The sequence below is a fragment of the Bos taurus genome, chromosome 3 (assembly GCF_002263795.3).
Source record: "Bos taurus isolate L1 Dominette 01449 registration number 42190680 breed Hereford chromosome 3, ARS-UCD2.0, whole genome shotgun sequence".
NCBI lineage: Eukaryota > Metazoa > Chordata > Mammalia > Artiodactyla > Bovidae > Bos > Bos taurus.
The window spans coordinates 28,773,501-28,784,967 of record NC_037330.1 but is presented as its reverse complement, the minus strand read 5'-3'; positions in this window follow the sequence as shown (position 1 = coordinate 28,784,967).

Here is an 11,467-nt window from a genome sequence, read left to right as displayed (position 1 = left end):
CTCATTGTACTTTTGATTTGCATGTCTCTAATAATTCACCCGGAGAAGACAATGGCACCCCACTCCAGTACTTTGCCTGGAAAATCCCATGGGTGGAGGAGCCTGGTGGGCTGCAGTCCATGGGGTCGCTAAGAGTCGGACACGACTGAGCGACTTCACTTTCACTTTTCACTTTCATGCATTGGAGAAGGAAATGGCAACCCGCTCCAGTGTTCTTGCCTGGAGAATCCCAGGGACGGGGAAGCCTGGTGGCTGCCGTCTGTGGGGTCACACAGAGTTGGACACGACTGAAGCGACTTAGCAGTAGCAGCAGTAATAATTCACCATGCTGAGCGTCATTTAATGTGCTTTTTTAAAAAAATCTTGTGGGTTGTATTTACCTCTTGATGATTTCTTCATCATATTAGCCCTGTCTTTAATTAGCACAGTGAAAGTGAAGTCCCTCAGTCGTGTCCAACTCTTTGTGACCCCATGGACTGTAGCCTACCAGACTTCTCAGTCCATGGGATTTTCCAGACAAGAGAACTGGAGTGGGTTGTCATTTCCTTCTCTAGGGGATCTTCCCGACCAAGGGATCGAACCTGGGCCTCCCGCATTGTAAGCAGACACTTTACCCTCTGAGCCACCAGGGAAGCCCAATCAGCACAGAGGCATCTATAATAATAAAAACAAAAGTTCAAAACAGCAAGCCCTGCAGAAGGTAGAGAATCTGATTTTTAGAATTACTGTATTACTAGGTTCAAAAGTTCAGTTTTCAACAAAAAGTCACAAAGCATACAAAGAAACAACAAAGTACACTCACTGAAAGGAAAGAAATAAACCAACAGGAAGTGTCCTTGAGAAAGACAAAATGGCAGGTCTATTAGTCAAAGAATTTAAAATAACTGTCTGAAGGATATTCAAGGAGATACAAAACATAAAATTAAACCAAAAAGAAATTCCAAAGCCAAAAGTTACAATAAATTAAACGAAACAGGTGGGGCTTCCGCAGTGGCTTGTGGTGAAGAATCCGCCTGCCAGTGCAGGAGACACGGGTTTGATCCCTGGTCTGAGAAAATCCCACATACTGAGGAGCAACTAAGCCTGTGTGCCACAACTATTGAGCCTGTGCTCTAGAGCCAGGAACCACAGCTGCTGAAGCTTGTGAGCCCTAGAGCCTGTGCTCTGAAATAAGAGAGGCCACTGCAATGAGAAGCCCACGCATCACAACTTGAGTGGCCCCCGTTCTTTGCAATTAGAGGAAAAGCCCGCATAGCAACAAAGATCCAGCACAGCCAAAATAAATGAGTAAATAAATCATTTAAAATATGAGGGGAAAAAATGAAACAGTAACTAGAGGAATTTAATAGCAGACCAGGTGGAGGAAAGAATCAATGAACTTGAAGATAGGATAACAGAAATTATCATGTCTAAGGAATAGAAAGAAAAAGAAGAAAATCAGAACAGAAAATCTAAACAGAATCTAAAGAACCTAGGTGACAACATCAAATAGACTAATACAAACATTGTAGGAATCCAAGAGAGAAAAGAGGGCAGAGAAATTATTTGACGAAATAATGGCCCCAAACTTCTCAAATTGAAAAACGTAAGTATAAACATCCAAAAAGCTTAATGAATCCAAGTATGATAGAATGAACTCGAAGAGACCCACACCGAAGGACATTATAATCAAACTGTTAAAAGATAAAGGCAGAATGTTGAAAGCAGCAAAAGAGAAGTGATTGGTTCCAAACTTCCCTCAATAAGATTGTTAGCAGATTTCTCATCAGAAACTTTGGAGACCAGAAGGCAACAGGCCAATATATTTAAAGTGCCAAAAGAAAAAAAACACTAAACCAAGAATCCATGGGAAAACTGTCCTACCGATGAGGGGGGAGTTAAAACATTACCAGATTTAAAAACAAACCACAATTACTGAGGGGGTTTGTTATCAGTAGAGCTGCCCTATGAGAAATGCTAGGAGGACCTTCCTGATAGTCCAGTGGTTAAGACGCCATGCTTCCACCACAGAGGGCACAAGTTCAATACCAAATCAGGGAACTAAGACCACATATGCTGAGCAGTGTGGCCAAAAAAATAAAAACATGGCCTCTAGGAGCCACATCCTGATGCCCAGCAGGACTGACAGATAAACAAGTAGTTCTAACATAAATGTGATAAGTAAATATAAAAGTATGTTTACAACCTAGAGAACAGGTACAAAAGAATGTAACTGCTACATGGTGAAGGATATTAGGGAAGACCGCAAGGAGACTAAGACCCTTACCTGATCCTTGAGAGATAAGCATGAATTCAGCAGCAGCACGTGGAGAAAGTATTCTAAGGAGAGGAAAAAGCATATGAAAAGAGGCAAAATAATGAAAGGGCATGTCATGATAGGTTTGGAGAATGATGAAAATTTCACTATGGCTTAAGAATTGCATTCAGATAATGAATTGGTAGATGAGACATGAAAGATAACTTGTCTTAATTTTAGAATCTGTAGCAGAACTGAACATGTGCCACATACTGTTCCATGCATTCTATGCACTTTATGTATGTTAATTCACATATTCCTTACAACAGCCCTGTCAGACAGGTTCGATTGTTGTATGTATTTTTCACATGGGAAGCAGACACAAAGAATAAATCAACTTGCCTGAGGTCACATAGCTACGAGTGTGCATCAAAATTTACTCCTGGAAGCTTGACTTAAGCACTAGGCTCACGATCTGCCTCTCTCTGAAAAGCTTTGTATGCCACTATAAAAAGTTTAGGTTTTAATTATAAGTAACAAAGAGCCGATTAAGAATTTTAAAGGAAGGAATGACTTATTAGGCTAACTTTGGAAGGATCATTACTTTGGTAGCCGCTTTGAGGGTGAGTAGTAGTGTTCTTGCCTGGAGAGTCCCAGGGACGGGGGAGCCTGGTGGGCTGCCGTCTATGGGATCGCACAGAGTCAGACACGACTGAAGCCACTTAGCAGCAGCAGCAGTAGGAAAAAATGGTTATAGGGAAAATAGGGAAGAAGCTATTCCTATCATTTAGAGATAAGGAGGACCTGAATTCATGACAAATGGCAGTGAATACAAAAGAAACCAGGATCAGTGCAACATGTCCAAAATAGGATTGGGTGGCCAGTTCGATATAAGGGCTACAGAGGTATTAACACCTCTCTTGCAAAACATCCAGGTGGAATTGTCTCAAGGTTACTGTGGAGAGGGAATTCCCCAGTGGTCCAGTGGTTAGGACTCAGCACATTCACTGCTGGGGTCTGGGTTCAGTCCCTTATTGGGGAACTAAGATCCTGCAAACCAAGCTTCTTGGCCAAAACAAACAAACAAATAGATAAAAAACTGCTGGGGAGTCAGGCTTATTGACCTCTGATCCAGATTATTGAGTCATCAGCTTATTGGTAGTAGTTGAAGCCTATGGGAATAGTAACCCCACATAAAACAACAAAAGAGAGCTTTAGGGAATACCAGAATATAAGCAATAAGCAGAAGAAGAGAAGTAGTCTCTAAAAACACAGATAAAGACTGGTAAAACAGGTAGGAAGATAATTTTAAAAAATAGAAAGCAATAAATACTATAGAAGAGTTACAAACAAAGTAATGTGGGAGTTCAGAGAAAGATTAATCTTTCTGAGCCTCTGTTAAGTCATCTGTAAAATTAAGTTGGACTAAATGGTCTCTGAAATCTCTTTTGTCTCTAAACCTCTGAATCCATTCAATGTCTATCATACACCCACTAATATGGTAGATGAAAAACATTGGAAATGACATTTGTAATTAAGGAGTGAATTTTGCGGCAAAGCCTGTGGGATGCAAACTCAGAGATGAGAGTAAGATAATGTGTGTATAAAAGTTTAATGGAGAGAGAGTGGAATTGGGATTTAGATAGAGAAGAAGAAAAGTATGGACAGAAATAAAGATGTGAGCCCACTTGCTTGACTGAACTTAAAGATCACAGTTGGGAATTCATGGGAAGTAGGGTTTTACTAGGTAGTGTAAGGTCACAGTATGGTGGTTCCTATAAACCAGAGGAGGGGGTTTAGAATTGACCTGGAATGAGCAGAGAGCTGCTGCAGATTCTGAGGGTGATTTTTGCACAGAATGTTTACTGCTGTCAGTTTCAATGTGGTGGATGCTGGGGTGAGCTACCCTTATCACTCTCCTCTAAGTCTGAAGCATTCCAGCTTCTGGGAGAGTAGACAGCTGGTAACTCTCAGCTAAGTCCTTCTCTGGATCTTGCCTTGGGCTGAAGACAGTCACCTTGTCCAGTGTAATGCTACCTCACAGGGAGCAGCCTGCATTTAATAACTAGTTGACTGCATTTACAATGGTCCAACCAAACCATCCCAGTTCAGAAAACTCCAAAAGTGTCATCCCAGCTCGAGAGCTCCCAGTAGGGATTGACCAAAGTCTTTATTGCAACAGTTCAACTTCTTTTCCTGCCCACTCCTTTCATTCTCTCACAGGTGTGGATCTCAGAAATACTCCCTAATAAACTTCTTGCATGCTAATCTCCATCTTGGACTTTTTTCCTGGTGAACCACATTGCAACACCCAAGATAATTATATTTTCACTCAGCTTTTCATCTACACTATTTAACAATGGAACTGAAGTAAGTTTTTGAACCCAGATTTTGATTTGAGCAGTTTTCCTCAATAATGTTGACATCTGTAGTCTAGAACACCAAGAACTACCTTTTAGAAAACCTGTAATATCTATGATCACATACCTTTTTTGGTAATGTACATCAGTTCAGTTTGGGAAGAGAGTATAGCTACAAACAGCTAAGCATAAATAATAAACACCAATCAAAAGGAAATACTGAGTTTGTTGTAACCATGGCTTGGCAAAACATATGATTGGCTAATGGAGCACTTGTTGGGTGCCTTGTATAGTAATATTCTTGCAAGTCACAGGTGCTCTGCAGAGGTAGTCCATAGCTGAAGATTTTACAGAGTGCTATTTCAGGTCACAAAGAAATTGCAACACCATTTGATTTCTTTTTTTTTTGCAGTTGTCCAAAATCTCTTACTTTTATGTATTTTGCTAACAATTATACTGCCAGATGGCTCTCAGCTAAACACATTGCTGTCCTTCAATGTAAAAGCATCAAGAAAGAAGTTCAGAAATTTAAAACTTGGAATAAAAATGGGCAACAAAACATTGTCATTCTAAAATTGGTGGAAAAGTGGTTAGCATTGTTAGAAAGGTTGCCTCAATGTGTCCACAGCATCAAAATGCCTGTGAAACATATCTTACTAAGACAATGACTGGTCTGGCAGCTTTTGGTTCTTTTGGCATTCTGCATAGCCTGTGGGACCCTAGTTCCCTGACAAGGGATTGAACCCAGGCCCACGGCAGTGAAAACTCAGAGTCCTAATCACTGAACCGCCAGGGAATTCTTGGCCTGGCAGTTTTTGAAGGAAAGAAGTGGTATGGACTGGGGATGGAGAGATTGGCCATCTATAATGCTGATGGGCTACAGACATTTTTTTGTCCTTATGATGCCTTGTTTTTCAAAATGTCTTTTTCTAAACAATATTAATAGATGTAGTTTAGAAACAAGTAACATTCATTGCCCCCATTCCAGTACTCTTGCCTGGAAAATCCCATGGACGGAGGAGCCTGGTAGGCTGCAGTCCATGGGGTCGAGAAGAGTCAGACATGACTGAGTGACTTCCCTTTCACTTTTCACTTTCATGCTTTGGAGAAGGAAATGGCAACCCACTCCAGTGTTCTTGCTTGGAGAATCTCAGAGATGGGGGAGCCTAGCGGGCTGCCGTCTATGGGGTCACACAGAGTTGGACACGACTGAAATGACTTAGCTGCAGCAACATTCATTGCTCACTGAAATTATCAAGTTTTTAACCCTGAAGTAAATAGGCTTACATTGCACTCTTTGTAATACATACAAATTCAGTAAAGGGAAACATCCATTGAAAATGCTGGGTCTGCAATTGACATATTGCCAAAGAATAAATTATATCCTGCGCTGTAATTATGTATTCAGCAATAATGAATACTAGGAGAAAATAGCAAAGTAGTAATTATACCAATTACAATTGATTAGTTGGTATTAACATTTAAAAATGTGCTCATTTTATTATACTGTACTATCTTATGCCACAGGAAGACTCATGTATGAAGATATCTTGTTCCTCTTTAAAATCCCTTTTTATTGTTGATTAAATTCAGTGAACTTGGAAGAACACTGGGAATTTGTATTACCCATGATGAAATTTTATTTAATTATGCTACAATTTTCATTGTTTTATGTTACTGTGATTTCTAATTTTCTAATCTGTTTCTCTTGCGCTTTTGGAATACTATCATTGCATTTTTTTTAATCACTAAATTTCTATATAGAACAAAATAACACAAAATAACTGTAATAAGTGGAGTATATCAGTATCCACTATTGTTTATTTTTCATTAGAAATTGACATTAAAGGTGACAAAGTAATTCTATTCTATATAAAGTAGAACTCTGCTTCTTTGCAGATCTACAAAGTATGTGTTTGACTGTTTAGCAGAACAAGTTGATAATCCAGGAGTTGTCTTTATAGTTTTTAACCCTGAAGTAAATAGATTTATCCTGTACTGTTTATAATACATACAAATTCAGTAAAGGGAAACATCTATTGAAAGTGCTGGCTCTGCAACTGACATATTGCTATAATCAATAGCAATTAGTGATGAGCATCTTTTCATGTGCCTACTGGCCAGCTGCATGTCTTTGGAGAAGTTTCTGTTAAGGACACACTTCATAGTTTTAACATCAAAAGTGAAGTCTTGATATTAAATTTAACCTCTGAAAAAACAGAAGGATCCTTCAATATGTGAAACATCAGAGTAGGTTAATTATCTCTGTTTTCTCAAGTCATAAAAAGGAGAGCAGACAGGTATTATGAATTCCTGCATAAATAATTTACTTAACTTTTTATGACCTTGTGCTCTCTATGGTCAGACAAAAATACTACAAGAAATAAGCAGTTTCTCAAATTAAGAGAGCATAACAGAATGGGATTGAAGGAAAGACCTTCAACTTAGCGAAAAGTACAAGATGTAAAATAAGGTAAAGAATATTTAAGCGTGGCTAGAGAGATGTTCTTAGGGCCAATTTTAGTGAGTGGTTAAGATTTAATTACGTATGTGTGCTCTCATGGTGCTAGTGGTAAAGAACACGCCTGCCAATGCAGGAGACACCAGAGATGCGGGTTGGATCCCTGGGTCAGGAAGATCCCCTGGAGGAGGGCATGGCAATCCGCTCCAGTATTCTTGCCTGGTAAATCCCATGGACAGAGGAGCAAGAATACTAGAGTGGGTTGCCATGCCCTCCTCCAGGGGATCTTCCTGACCCAGGGATCCAACCCCTGTCTCTGGTGTCTCCTGCACTGGTAGGCAGATTCTTTACCACCGCACCACCCGGGAAACCCAAGATTTAATTACAGCTATAGCAAAAGCCTAACATATATGGCCATTAACAGAATTCAATTTAAGAAAGTTATTTCCTAAGCTGTACATACATCTTTCTTTTGAAAGAGTTTGTTTGTACAGTATGGAGGATAAAAGGAAGACTGAGGGGAAAGGAAGGTGAGACTCCCCCCTAAGGCATAGTTGGTTTACAATGTTGTGTCAATCTCTGCTATACAGCCAAGTGACCTAGTTACACACATACATATCGAGACATTCTTTTAAAATATTCTTTTCCATTACGGTTTATCACAGTATATTGAATATAGATCCCTGTGTTATATATTAGGATCTTGTTATTTATGCATTCTAAATGTAATAGTTTGCATCTACCAACTCCAAACTCTCAGTGCATCCCGCCCCCTCCCCTCCTTTCTTCTGACAATCAAGTCTGTTCTCTATGTCCATGAGTCTGTTTCTGTTTTGTAGAGAGGTTCCTTTGTGCCATATTCTAGATTCCATGTATAAGTGATATCATATGGTATTTTTCTATTTCTGACTTGCTTCACTTAGTATAATGATCTCTAGTTGTATCCATGTTGCTGCAAATGACATTATTTTGTTCTTCTTTTTAAAAAATATCTATTTATTTCTCTGCATCAAGTCTTAGTTATCCTTCATTTCAGAGCTCGGGCTCCAGACTGCGTGGGCTCAGTAGTTGTTTATTATTACTGATGATCCTCCTTTTGATGAACCTCCATGCTGCTCTCCACAGTGGCTGTATCAGCTTACATTCCCACCAACAGTATAAGAGGGTTCCCATTCCTCCACACTCTTTCCAGCATTAGTTATTTGTAGACTTTTTAATGATGGCCATCCTGACCAACGTGAGATGGTACTGCCTCGTAGTTTTGATTTGCATCTCTCTAATAATTGGTGATGCTGAGCATCTTTTCATGTGCCTGTTGGCCATCTGCATGTCTTCTTTTGAGAAATATCTGTTAAGATCTTCTGCCCATTTTTTGATTGGGTTTTGTTGTTGTTGTTGTTCAATTGTATGGGCTGTTTTATACTTCAGAGATGAAGCCTTTGTCAGTAGCATCATTTGCAAATATTTTCTCCCATTCTGTAGGTTGTCTTTTCATTTTCTTTAATGGTATCCTTTGCTGTGCAAAAACTTGTAAGTTTGATTATGTCCCATTTGTTTAATTTTGTTTTTATTTCTATTGCCCTGGGAGACTAAGCTAAGAAAACATTTGTATGGATTTACGTCAGAGGATGTTTTACCTAAGCTCTCTTCTAGGTGATTTATGGTGTCATGTCTTATGTTTAAGTCTTTAAGCAAGTTTATTTTTGTGCATAGTGTGAGGGTGTGTTGTAACTTCACTGATTTACATGCACGCAGCTGTCCAACTTTCCCAGCACCACTTGCTGAAGATACTGTCTTTTTCCCATTTGATATTCTTGCCTCCTTTGTTGAAGACTAATTGATCATCGGTGTGTTTCCGGGCTGTCTATTCTGTTCCAATGATCCATATGTCTGCTTTGTACCAACACCACACTGTTTTGACTACTACAACTTTGTAGTTTTGTTGTATTGTCTGAAGTCTGGGAGAGTTTTCCCTCCTCTTTTTTTTTTTTCCCCTCCAGGATTGCTCTGACAATTCTGAGTTTTTTATGGTTCCATGTAAATTTTTGGATTATTCTACTTCCGTGAAAAATGTCATGGGTAACTTGATACAGATAGCATTAAATCTGTGAAGCTGAGCTTTTTACTCTCCTGAATTGTGTAATCTTAAACTCCATATCCAAATCACTTGAACAAAAAATTTTAAGATCAAGAGACAGGAAATCTCATATTGGGGGTATGAACACCTTTCCTTCTCATATTGTATTTAAAGCATTTCTTTTCACTTACTGAGATATAATAGTACATTTGCAGTACCATCCATTTCATTACTAGCTCTGCAGATTACACACTCACATGAACAAAATTTGGTTGTAACAAATGATGATGCCCATTTTAAAGGCATTTTTATCTGTAGCAAATTTCATATAAATTAATATTTCTAGCATACTTCTTTCTATTCTGAATTGGTTTGACATTCTCTTGTAATCAATTTTTAACTGATGGTGCAAAATCAACTTTGGGAAAGCCAAAGTATAACCAAAGGTAACTCAAAACATTGCAATTGATAATAATGTCAGTTACTGTGCAGTAAAATCCCATTTTAATAAATATCAATTGCTATGTTGTAGCCAAACCTTATTAAAATGAACATTTCCTGCTACTGTACACAGACTATTTAATCATTTAAGTAAAACAAGTACTAAGTGTATCATTCACATCATATAAGCACAGAATTCTCCTTTTTCCTTGTCTGTATACCACCATTTCTTCTAATGTAGCTCGACAGTAATTTATGGTATGATATTAGATATGTCATCGCTATTCAGGTGTAAGATTCCTGGCTGGTAAAAAATTAAGAGCAAGACTTGTACCAACAAGGACCTACTGTATAGCACAGGGAGCTATACTCAATATTTTGTAGTAACTTATAAGGGAAAAGAATTTGAAAAGGAATATGTATATTCAGTTATATACACATATATATACAACTGAGTCACTGTGCTGTACACCTGAAACTAACATGAGACTGCAAATCAACTATACATTTTAAAAAGAGCACGACTTGCAAGTTGTAAACATTACTCAGTTCCTATCTTACTGAACACAACCCAGCCACACGGCACACATGAATGATTGGATGGAAGTTGGAAAATCAGTTTTTAATTGAGCAGCTGTGTGCCAAGCTAAAACTTCTTTATAGGAGAGGATAACACACACCAGAGAGACAAGTTATCCCTCCTACAGTAAGTCACTGAGAGAGGAAACTGAGTTTACCCCTTTCAGTTTTCATTCCAATCCCAAAGAAAGGCAATGCCAAAGAATGTTTAAACTACCACACAATTGCACTCATCTCACACGCTAGCAAAGTAATGCTGAAAATTCTCCAAGCTAGGCTTCAACAGTACATTAACCAGTGGGAGGAGAGTAGAGGTGAGGGGAGAAAAAACCCAACAAAAAACAGTACATGAACTGAGAATTTCCAGATGTTCAAGTTGGATTTAGAAAAGGTAGAGGAACCAAAGATCAAATTGCCAGCATCCACCGGATCAAAGAAAGAGCAAGAGAATTAAAAAAAAAAAATTTACTTCTGCTTCATTGACTACACTAAGGCTTTTGACTATGTGGATAACAACAAACTGTGGAAAATTCTTCAAGAGATGGGAATACCAGACCACCTTACTTGCCTCCTGAGAAATCTGTATTCAGGTCAAGAAGCAACAGTTAGAACTGGACATGGAACAATGGACCAGTCCCAAATTGGGGAAGGTGTATGTCAAGGCTGTATATTGTCACCCTGTTTATTTAACTTATATGCAGAGTACATCATGCAAAATGCCAGGCTGGCTGAAGCACAAGCTGGGATCAAGATTGCTGGGAGAAATATCAATAACCTCAGATATGTAGATGATACCACCTTTATTGCAGAAAGCAAAGAGGAACTAAAAAGCCTCTTGATGAAAGTGAAAGAGGAGAGTGAAAAAGCTGGCTTAAAAGTCAGCATTTAAAAAACTAAGATCATGGCATTCGGTCCCAACACTTCACGGCAAATAGATGGGGAAAAAATGTAAATAGGGACAGATTTTATTTTCTCAGGCTCCAAAATCACTGCAGATGGTGACTGCAGCCATGAAATTAAGACACTTGCTCCTTGGAAGAAAAGCTATGACAAACCTAGACAGCATATTAAAAAGCAGAGACATTACTTTATTGACAAAGATCCGTATAGTCAAAGCTATGGTTTTCCCAGTAGTCATGTATGGATGTTAGAGTTGGACCATAAAGAAAGCTGAGCACCAATGAATTGATGCCATTGAACTGTGGTGCTGGGGAAGACTCTTGAGAGACCCTTGGACTGCAAGGAGATCAAACTAGTCCGTCCTAAAGGAAATCAGTCCTGAATATTCATTGGAAGGACTGATGCTGAAACTG